Raw genomic sequence first — 11014 nt, 5'->3', positions numbered from 1 at the left:
GCTTACGTAGGTACATGGTATATGGAGCAGCCATATACCAGTGTACGTGTGAAGTAGACTCGTCAAAATTGAGGGAGAGAGGGTCTGTCCATATAAACGTCCCACATCCACTTAACTAAGTGGAATGCACTTCAAAATGGCGGCAGGGATTCCTTCAAGTAGAAGTGCTTAGGGAAGTTTGCAAGTGCGTGTCTAAAAGCGGAGTGGAACGCAGCCCTTGCACACAAACTGACCAGCAAACACAACTTTTGGATGCCATCTTTATTTTCCAGCTCAATTGTCACAAAATGAACACAGGATCCCACAGGATTGTGGGATATCAAAGGCAGCGAAGGATACATCTATGCTGCCTTCAAAAATCGATGAGATGGAGGCATCTCAGGATACAGGAAGTGAAGCTAATAATGGATTCGGATGTGCCTTGATGCCTTCCTACTTTGAAATGTGTCCTCCGATGGCAGTGTTTTCCCATTTTCGGATGCAGCGTTAGTCTTTGCACGTTTGCTTTGTAGACATTGGATCCGTACAAGCGTGATCTTTCCAACATGATTACTTAATGCGTGGCACATCGCAGAGCAGTGCAAGATGAGCATTTGTGGTTAATAAAAAAAGACTGATGGTTTCTCTAGATAAGACTCTTATTCCTCGTCTGGGATCATGTAGAGCTCTTTGAAGCTGCACTGAAACTGACATTTGGACCTTCAACCCGTTGAACCCCAGTGAAGTCCACTATATGGAGAAAAATCCTGGAATGTTTTCATCAAAAACCTTAATTTCTTTTCCACTGAAGAAAGTAAGGCATAAACATCTTGGATGTCATGGGGGCGAGTAAATTATCAGGAAATTTTAATTCTGAAGTGAACTAATCCTTTAAGGGTTTTTGAGCTCTTTGCTTCATGTTGAGCCAAAGAAGACTCATTAGCCATGGTAAAATCAACAGCCTCAGGTGACTTTTTTGGTTTTTACTTTCATAAATTGGCAGCAACAGCTGGAAAGTTTTCAAATTAGTATTTAGAGATGAAACTCAGTTTTAATGTGTAAAAGCATCAGTTTGGCTGATACATGGCACAGGGTCTACAGGCTCTCTGATATTCAGTTTAAGCTTGATTCATGAATGATTCACCTGTGTATACATTTGAAATAATAAGTATGTTGCAAATATGAATAATTCAACAAATTGTAATATTCATTTGAAATACAGATACACCAAAAACAACTAAAACGCTGTTAAATTAAGGCATTGCAGCTTTGTACCTCAAACAGCATTGCATCATACTTATGAGTCTCAATCACTTATGGTTCGCTAATATATTGTGCATGCATCACTTTTGAACTCATTACCTACAACCCAATTCTTAGGACATTATATTACTCTGCAAACACTTTCGAAGAAACTTTGAACACTGAATCAATTTTAAAGTTTTTATCTAAAGCAAGCCTTGTGTAGGCTTTTAAATTGCTCATATTTTAGTGTTTCAACTTGTTAGGAAGTTCGCATGGGGTTAAAACACCAACCCATTTCACCACTAGAGGGCGCCATGACCCCAAAGTACAGTTTTTGCATCGTTTGATCTCTCGATTGATGACATAGAGCGGTTCTCTGGCTGTTTTTCATTCAGTTTTCACTTGTGACCTCTATGTGTTTGGGGCTCTTTTCTGTAACGCCTCTGAAAACTGTAATATTATGTTCTTCTCACAGCCAGCGATAGAAAGGAGATCAACAGATAGAAAGGGCTTTCGGTGCAGAGCGTGGTGTGCTTGTACCAGACCGCCCACGCCCGCCTCAATTTCTGCTCTTCCCACTGTCTCTCAGTCATTAGCGTGCTGTGCCACTGCCTACAGTGGGAACCCGATCGTCTAGCCCTCTCTGTTGTGCCTTTTTCTCGCTCCCCGTCTTTCATTCTCTCTTTCTTCCTCCCACCCACCCCCAATCACACAAAAGCTGGCCGTGTCTCCCACACACCCACTATTTCAACACCCACGCTGTGCGCTGATAGCCAGAGCGTGTTAAGTACTCTGCACTGGACGACGACTCTGGCTCATATAAGTAAACAAATAAATGGAGGCGCGTGTACCATTCATCACTGCGTGCATGAGATGAAGAATATCAAATGTTATACACAAACAATATGTACTAAGTCTCTAATAAACCCTTCCTACTGTTGGGGTATCATCGTTTAATATCATTGTTGTACTGTGGTAACGTGTCCAATTGCCATAGTAGTACTACTGTACTAATTAGTACCATGATATTAGTGGATTGCTAAAAATGTAACTCTTTACCCTCAGGTGCTCGTTTTATTTCAATTAAATTAATGTACTATGGTTTAGTTTGATAATGTTTTTTATTTAATATTTTGTATTTTTAGGGGATTTTATAGTACTAAATTATATTTATGCAGTACTTATAATCCATTTATTCACTTTTTGAGCGTAGACCTGAAAAATTAAATTTCCAATTTGAACTGTCGTAAATCTTTAATGATTTCTGTGAGAAAATCAAATATAAATCTAAAATCTAAATCTTTAAACAGCCTCGGCCAATACTGAGCCGGCGTTCGGACGTAAACACTGAAGCTCTGCACTCATCAACTGCATAACAGACTGACAGGGAAGAGGAAAAATTGTTGAATAAAGTTATTTTTGTTTTGTTTTTGCTCACAAAAAGTATTCTCATCTCTTCATAACATTAAAGGGGACCTATTATGCCCCCATTTACAAGATGTAAAATAAGTCTCTGATGTCCCCAGAGTGTGTATGTGAAGTATAATACCCCACAGATAATTTTTATAGCCTGTTAAAATTGCCACTTTTTGGGGTTTAGCAAAAACGCGCCATTCAGTGTGTGCCCTTTAAATGCAAATGAGCTGCTGCGCTGTCCTAAGAGGGCAGAGTCAAGAGCTGATTCTCCGGTGACAGGATTCAGTCAGGACGCACTATAATGTCAGAAACTGAGAATATATGCTGCATGGAGATAGAACAGGTATAGTTTAGTTCAATTACGGTTACAACTTACATAGTGGATAAAAACAAGAGGACAATATTAGTACAAGCCAGTTTACCAATGAGATTTATAACATTTATTGTACTTTACACAAAATACGAAGTGTCTGTCTTCACACTAGAAAATCACAGTAAGAGCTTAATAAAACAGTGCAAGTGTGCATTAAAATATTATCCATAAACTCTCTCTCTCCCTTGCATTATCATCAACATACACAGCGAAGAACACAGAAACACTCGTTACAACTAACAGTAAACAAATATATAAAGACATTATGCCTTTTCGGGTGGTACTTAATAATCTGATAAACTTTATATCCGTAAATCAACTCCGATGAACTGTAATAAAGTGCTCTCACCTTCATTACTGCCATATTCAGTCGGAGACTGTATGTTTTGTATTGTCCCTTTGTATTGACATTCGTTCACAAAGCAGTCCAGTGTGAAATGATTCACGCAGACATAAACTAATTTTGGCAGAGTTGGGGGAGCATTTTCTTCAAAAACAAAATGAATCCACCTCGTCTTCAGCGGTTCAGATTTAGGGAGTAAATGGAGAGAGCTATGTGGATTAATCCATCCAGCTACAGAACACCTAAAACTCTTGGGAGACATTCTCATCAGTGCAGCAATGGCGGCCTGTGTACAACTCTGTGAACTCGCTCGGGGCGGTTCTATGTTAAAACGGCAGTGTCTGTCAACATTCGTGGGCGGGGCCTATGGCTTTTTTGACATCACACTGTCAGTGATCTGGAAATGGCTTGTTCTGAGGCACTGCTTATGATTTATAGGGATAAAAACAAAGGAGTGGTTGGATTTTTACCACTGAAGTCACATTGACTATTTTAACCATGTCTTTACTACTTCTCTGGACCTTGATTGTGGTAATTTCATTGCTTTCTATGGGAGATAAAAAAAAATCATTAAAAAAAATAATAATAATTTGGTTTCCAAAGATGAACATTTTTGGGTGAACTAACCCTTTAATCCTTGTCTGTGAAACCGGGCATTTGCTCAAGTCACACGTGCTGTTATACACACACCATCAACGTGGACACTGTGCGTGGACGCCCACAGACCATCCTGATGATGAAAAATGCGTCACACGCACAGTATACGCCTACATGGATGGCTGAAGTATACTTTGGGCTTTAATGAAAACTTGACAATGGCAGTGTCTGGCCATTTCGTTCACACGCTCAACAGACTCTGATTTGATTGGCTTGGTAAATAGAAACATCTGATGCTCTTGACAGAGTCCTTACACAAATATGTACGGTAGCAATTGAAAGCATCATTTGTCATAGTTGTGAGACATTAAAGGGAGTGAAATTGTCTTACTGCCTTTAAACAGAACTTAACATTATTGTGATATACACGACATTCCCTAATTTTATATCATCTGCAAAGATGTTTCATCCAGCCCTAGTAGATTGTGGTGTTGAAAGGGTTAATCCATAGTGGCACTGTGCTTGTTTTAGCTGTGAGTGCACATCCAATGTCCAATTACTTGTTAATGCCAGCTGAAGCGAAAGAACATAACAGCCTTTTGTTGACTGCCAGCGTCTTGCCATAAATTACATTCAAAGTCCAGCCGAATGCTATTGTGTTGTCTTTTTTGTCACATTCCTACAAATGTCCAGTTTGAACGCCCACCAACCAACTGACAGCACCCCCATTGCGAGTGAAAATGGGGAATCTTTCACCTGCTGTTTACCAACACAGCAATACACCCATTTACAATCCCATTCGTTATTTTGCCCTCTTCCAATTCATCTGGTGCTCTCTAACCTTCAGAGCAATTGACAAGTAACTGTTAATTATGTATTTCCTCAGTAAAGGTCATCTAATAGGCATTTTTTACACAATCATGCCATTTTTTTTATATCCTGAGAAGAGCATTGCTCTGTCAAATGCCTCTCACAGATTGCATTTTGTTCCCAAAGGTCCAATTTCAGGCAGCATATCTCTTAAAAGCTCCATATCAAAAAAGACCAATTTCTTTCAAATCTAAATATGAACTTAAAATTGGGATCCGATAATCTTGCAGAAGAGGACTGGGAATTAATTTAGGACCATGAATATAAATGCATTGGTTATTCAACCATTTGCACACAATCCAGTCAAGACCATTTTAAAATTCAGTGCAGCAGCACCGGTGCCAAAAATAACTTGACTTGAGAGCATGGGGCGAATCGTGTCATTGTCACTGTGGACATTTCTCCTGTTGAGAAAGTTTAGTGTTGACATACAACACAACAGTGCGCTAACCTTTTTCAGCATGCAGATACATGCCCTTGTAACTTGCTGCTGTGGCAAGAACTCTTAAACGAATCCCCATAACCTAGATTCATATTTCCTTCATTTCCCTTGTATTCTTGAGCGTGGCACTTAACCACGTTCTGCTCCATTGCACAGTAAAGCCGACCTCGTCCTCAGTTAAGACAACAAATCTTCACCTTGTCGGCAGGAGTCAAGTCTCAAGTTTTTCAACCTTGCGAGAGAGAATCTCTAGATGTAAAACCCGTAGAGACTGAATCTGTATGACAGTCAAAGTTAAAGAGGTTATGTCTGGCCAAGTCTTAACGATGAAGTAAACGAACTCTGATTTTTGTTTCAACAGGTTTTGCCTGTACATTGCAGCAACAACTTAGATGCAGTATACTAGTATTTCTATCTATTTTTATAAAACATCTTCAGATAACACACATTTCTCATCCATACACAACAGAATTTATAGTGTAGTCTTAATTTTATACTTTTTAGATCTTTTAGAAGCTTATCTTCAACTACACGAGGACACAGAGGATGTCAACATTAAGGCCTGGTCTGAAAATAATGCATAAATAATGGCTGTTTTCAAACAGAGCTCCTCCTGTTTTCCATTGGTTGGACAAACAGTTCCCCTAAAACCCATTTACTGATATATTGATAGAGCCACAGTTTTTACACTTAAGAGGAAATACACCTACGAATGCCTTACTTATAGTTTTCTCTGTATATTAAGTAGGGTTACAAGAGAATATTTTAACAAAAAGAATTGCATCAGCTTTAAGCTTGCACTCAAAGAGATGACAATTGATTCAATGATGAAAAAATGAAAGGAAACTTAGATTTTCTGATTTGATCAAAGGTGGCACTTTACCTTAAAGGACTGACAAGCACTGATTTACAATATGAAAACAGAGCTAAAATATTCTTATCTTTTAATAGATAGTCAAATTAGCCTGACACTTGCAACTAATAGAGAACAAAAGAGTCACAGATGAAATTACTGTCCATCTGTCTAAAGAAAAGCTTTCTTTTTTATTTGTTACAGCAGAGTGTGTGTGGGAGGGTGGTTGGATGTGTAGACAATCTGGTGCCTGAATAAGTGACCATCATTCATAAACATAAATAAAAGTATAAATATTCGCTTAACAGTTGTAAGCACGCAGCCATTTAGTTAATTTTTTGGTAGATTTACTAGTCTTTATCCACAGCATACTAATCATAGTGACAATCCTGTGGGAAAAAAAGCAAATTCTATTATTTACTTACCTTTGTAAGTGTTTTTTGTTAGCTTACATTCCAATACAATGTCAAGACATTTTGTCTAGGGGTAAATGTTAATGAACCTGGTGCGATGCGTTGCCATAAAGCTGTAGTATGTATTCAGAAAATAGAGAAAAATTTCACACCTTCTTTCTCAATGGGAAACATGGCTACACATTGTCAACAACCACACTGGTTAGATGGGTTTTAGGGGGGATAAAATTGAAAAATGTGGACTTGCAAAAATCGATTGCCCACTATGAATCTAATCAAGCTTGCATTTTGCCACAGAAAAGACAGCAAAGGCTGTGTGACTGAAGAAAATCAAACTGGCACCAAACTAATACTCATGTCTGCTCCAGACCTCTAATGCAAGATAAAAACAATCAAAACATCTTAATCTTGACAAAATACGATGCATAATGTAGTGGTATGAACATAACACATAGGACATTAAGCACAGCACGCCGCTATGCAGGACAACTTCCCCCCCGTGGGGTTTGTTGTGCTTGTATGATTTTAAATTGGCACAAACTGTGTCCTCTACTGCCCTATCATGCCTCTGACTTTATCATTCCACTATATGTTAGCCTTAATGACTGTTGTGGTGCCTGCTGTGCCGGAAGGTGAACAATAGGGTGAACGCTTGTGACATTAACTGCAAAGGTCGTGCAAAATCTGGGTCATAATCCTGGAGCCGCAGGTGCTGTCGGTAATTAGGTGTTAAAATCTTTGGGATTGCGGAAGGTTAGGAACCAAGAGATTTCATATTAGTAATCTGAGAAAGGAGATCTAGATCTGTGTATCCCCAAAACCTCATCAACTAAGGCTCAAGTATATCCAAACACTAATCAGTAAACAGGTTCCTTTTAACTCATCTACTTCTGTCTGGTGACTGTATGCGCATGCATTCCTCTACACAATCAGATGTTTAACTAGCATTGTCAGCAAACTTCCATGGTCAACTAGCTTAATTTGAACTAATCTACTTCTGAATGTATGCAAACATATTCCTCTTCCGGAAAAACTTACCACCAACTAGCAAAGTCAGCAAAATTTCCATGGTCATCCAGCATCATCAGAAAAACCATGCTGGTAGATGAAATTTCCAGGTGATCAACATGGTTGTTGTTGTTGTTGTTCCGAAATCTAGACCAGGGGTGGCGAACGTCGGCCCTGGAGAGCCACAGTCCTGCAGAGTTTTGCTTCAACCCTAATCAAACACACTTGAACAAGCTAATCAAGGTCTGAAAGGTTACTAGGAAGCTACAGGCAGGTGAATTTTTATCAGAGTTGGAGCCAAACTGTGCAGGACTGTGGCTCTCCAGGACCGGAGTTCGCCACCACTGATCTAGACCAACAACAAACCAGCATTAATCAGCCTGGACCTGAAAGGGAATTCATGGTCATGCTGGTCTAAGCTGTTTTTTTTTTATTTTCAGTGGGGTAAATTACCTTCTTAGAGTGTTAATCATAAAGAAAGTGATGATATAAGCTCCTAATCAAACTTGTCCCCAACACTGTATTGTAATGGTAAACCCTTAAGCTTGGTTCTTGCAAACAGATTGAGTCACAATTCAGTGGAACATCTTCAAAGGAATTTGGCCACAGATTTATTTCCGTGCATCGTATTCTATCAGCGTAAATTCAGGACAGCCTGACATCCACACATTTATGTGGGAGGTTATCATCCGTAGGCAATGAGATGCTTAGAGGGAAGGTTCACGCTGATCCGATTCAGTGGTGGTATGACCTGTTCCCAGCACTTTCCTTTGATAGTTTTTGTAGAGTTGTGTGCATATGCACAATGCCTAATAATCTAAATCTAACATTCCCGCTCCCCAACCGTCATCATGATTTTCTGCTTTTCTATTTACTGCACAACTACAGTACAAAAGAAAACATGTAAGCAAGAGACATTAAACCACATCTTTTTTTTTGAAGTATCAAGTAGAAAATATCAAGAAGTCACTTCAAACGCTGCTCTCTAAATGCTGGAACCATTGATCATGTAAATAACCATGTCTATCTCCTTGTTCACTTTACATTAGACACCATATAGTGCAACAGCATCACCTGGTTTAGAGATTCTAGATTTTCAAATTCAAGGATCTGATGAGGATGCTTGTCAAAGGGGTTTAATTAACTTGAGCTCCAAACAGCACTGATAAATGGAGTGCTCTCAAAGCCATCTGGAAAAAAAGCCATTTACTAATTCACTGAAGCAAAAAGCAGACCAGAGCTGTAGAAGCATAGCGACTTCTCCAGGGATATGATCTGATTTTTAGAGGTGTATGCAAAATATTACTGTGATTGCTAGGTGTTTTGGGACTTTTAAATTCAGATTATCATTATTGGCCAATATGGTTTGAATATCAAACAAAAGATCATCATGTGCCCTTTTCTGGGGGAAACTAAAACCTTGCTTTTGAACCTTGTTAAAAAATTATTTCTAGAGCTTTTGGGATATTACCCATGTTTCCCTCAGTGATATAAACAAATTCAGTAAAATTAATCTCAAAGAACTTGGGAGGTACTGAATTGTAGCTACAAATATGAAATTGGTCTCAGTTGGAGAACCTGGTTAAATCCATAAAGAACACAAATTATAAAGTCTCGACTACTTTGAAATTAAATTCACACAGTCTGACTGATCCAAGATGAAAACTTGACACGCACAACACAATAAAGTGTATTTTTGTGTTGTGTTTATAAGGATTTATGCTTTAAAAAAGCATTGAAATTATAATAGAAAAGGTTTCAAAACATTCTGAGTTATACATGTACAGGTGCTGGTCATATAATTAGAATATCGTGAAAAAGTTCATTTTTTTATTGTAAATTATTTTTTAAAAATGAAACTTTCATATATTCTAGATTCCCTACATGTAAAGTAAAACATTTCAAAAGTTTTTTTTAAATTTTTTTTTAAATTTTGATGATTAGAGCGTATAGCTCATGAAAGTCCAAAATCCAGTATCTCAAAATATTAGAATATTTCCTAAGATCAATCAAAAAATGGATTTTCAAAACAAAAAAGTTCAAGTTCTTTAAAGTATGTTAATTTGTACACTCAATACTTGGTCGGCAGCACATATTACAGCAAGTGACTTGCTCCTAGCACAAATTACAGCATCAGTGAAGTGTGGCATGGAAGTGATCAGCCTGTGGCACTGCTGAGGCACTATTGAGCCTTCAGATCATCTGTATATTGTTGGATCGACTGTTTCTCATCTTTCTCTTGAAAATATCCCATAGATTCAGGGATCAGGCATGTTGGCTGGCCAATAAAACACAGTAATATCATGGTCAGCAAACCACTTGGAAGTGGTTTTTGCACTGTGGGCAGGTGCTAAAGTCCTGCTGGAAAAGGAAATCAGCATCTCCATAAAGCTTGTCAGCAGATGTAAGCATAAAGTGCTCCAAAATCTCCTGGAAGATGGCTGCATTGACTTTGCACTTGATAAAACACAATGGACCAACACCAGCAGATGTCACGGCCCCCCCAAATCATTACTGACTTCAGAAACTTCACACTAGACTTCAAGCAGCTTGGATTCTGTGCCTCTCCAGTCTTCCTTCAGACTCTGGGACCATGATTTCAACATGAAATGCAAAATTTACTTTTATCTGAAAAGAGGACTTTCGACCACTGTTCACTGTCCAGTTCTTTTTCTCCTTAGCCCAGGTAAGATGCTTCTGATGTTGTTTCTGTTTCAGAAGTGGCTTGGTAGTCCTTTTCCTGAAGATGTCTGAGTGTGGTGACTCTTGATGCACTGACTCCGGCTTCATTTGACTCATTGTGAAGCTCTCCCAAGTGTTTGAATCGGCTTTACTTGACAGTATTCTCAAGCTTGTGGTCATCCCTGTTGCTTGTGCACCTTTGCCTACCCAATTTCTTCCTTCTAGTCAACTTTGCATTTAATATGCTTTGATACATCACTCTGTAAACAGCCACCACATTCAGTAATGACCATCTGTGACTTACTCTCTTTGTGGAGGGTGTCAATGATTGTCTCCTGGACCATTGCCAAGTCAGCAGTCTTCCCCATTAGTGTGGCTTCAAAGAACAAAAGATACCTGGAATTTATACTGTAGGGATGGTCACTTAATGAAATTCTAATATTTTGAGATACTGGATTTTGGACTTTCATTAGCTGTATGCTCTAATCAACAAATAAAAAAAAAAAAACTTTTGAAATGTTTTACTTTACATGTAGGGAATCTAGTATAAATGAAAGTTTCATTTAAAAAAAAAAAAATTTACAAAAAAAAAAACTTTTTCACCCTATTCGGTAACACTTTACTTGAAGGGGTGTGCATAAGACTGACATGACACCTTCATAATCTTGACATGACACATGTCATGAATATGAAGGAGGTTTTATGCATGTTTATGACAACTGTCATTAAATGTCATCCGCTCAATTATGTCATTTTTAATGCAAAGATGACATTGTTTGAGATGTCTTTGTTA

Source organism: Megalobrama amblycephala, linkage group LG2 (assembly GCF_018812025.1).
Source record: "Megalobrama amblycephala isolate DHTTF-2021 linkage group LG2, ASM1881202v1, whole genome shotgun sequence".
Classification (NCBI taxonomy): Eukaryota; Metazoa; Chordata; class Actinopteri; order Cypriniformes; family Xenocyprididae; genus Megalobrama; species Megalobrama amblycephala.
Note: the sequence above shows the minus strand (reverse complement) of the source record.